This window comes from Callorhinus ursinus, unplaced genomic scaffold (genome assembly GCF_003265705.2).
Source record: "Callorhinus ursinus isolate GAN/ISIS: 27379988/994484 unplaced genomic scaffold, GSC_fseal_2.0 scaffold15, whole genome shotgun sequence".
In the NCBI taxonomy this organism is placed as follows: Eukaryota; Metazoa; Chordata; class Mammalia; order Carnivora; family Otariidae; genus Callorhinus; species Callorhinus ursinus.
The window spans coordinates 14537591-14538641 of NW_027397077.1; the positions used below are offsets into that span (position 1 = coordinate 14537591).

The 1051-nt window shown below is 44.1% G+C and overlaps 1 protein-coding gene across 7 annotated transcripts in view; it reads right to left on the minus strand.

Moving 5' to 3' along the window:
* FAM3D (FAM3 metabolism regulating signaling molecule D) overlaps nt 1-1051 on the minus strand; it is a 46130-nt gene that overhangs the window by 32259 nt on the left and 12820 nt on the right. The gene's annotated exons all lie outside the window — the stretch shown is intronic.

The following is a 1051-nucleotide window of genomic DNA, read 5'->3' on the forward strand; positions in this document are numbered from 1 at the left end:
TACAGCATTAGTTTTTGATGTGGTGATCCACGATCCATTGTTTTCGTATAACACCCAGGGCTCCATGCAGTACGTGCCCTCCTTCATACCCATCACCAGGCTAACCAACCCCCCCTCCCCCCACCAAACCCTGTTTCTCAGAGTCCATCGTCTCTCATGGTTCATTTCTCCCTCCAATGTCCATCCCCCCTTCATTTTCCCCTTCCTTCTCCTAATGTCCTCGATGGTATTCCTTATGTTCCACAAATAAGTGAAACCATATGATAATTGACTTTCTCTGCTTGACTTATTTCCCTTAGCATAATCTCCTCCAGTCCCATCCATGTTGATGTAAAAGTTGGGTATTCGTCCTTTCTGATGGCTGAGTAATATTCCAGTGTATATATGGACCACATCTTCCTTATCCATTCATCTGTTGAAGGGCATCTCGGCTCTTTCCAGTTTGGCTATTGCAGACATTGCTGCTATGAACATTGGGGTGCGTATGGCCCTTCTTTTCACTACCTCTGTGTCTTTGGGGTAAATACCCAGGAGTGCAATTGCTGGGTCATAGGGTAGCTCTATTTTTAAATTTTTGAGGAACCTCCACACTGTTTTCCAAAGTGGCTGTACCAACTTGCATTCCCACCAACAGTGGAAGAGGGTTCCCCTTTCTCCACAACCTCTCCAACATTTGTTGTTTCTTTCCCTGTCCATTTTTGCCATTCTAACTGGTGCAAGGTGGTATCTCAATGTGGTTTTGATTTGAATTTCCCTGATGGCTAAAGATGATAAATATTTTTTCATCTGTCTGTTAGCCATTTGTATGTCTTCTTCAGAGAAGTGTCTTTTCATATCTTCTGCCCATTTTTTGACTTGATTATTTGCTTTCCGGGTGTTGAGTTTGAGAAGTTCTTATATTCAATTCAACATGTCTTTCTTGGGTGCTGAGATTGGCAGGTAGAGGAAGGTGTAGTCTGCCAGCCACTGTCTCTTGGAGGATTGATTTATTCATCCACCCTTCCACCCTTCCACCCTTCCACCCTTCCATCCGTCTACCCTTCCACCCTTC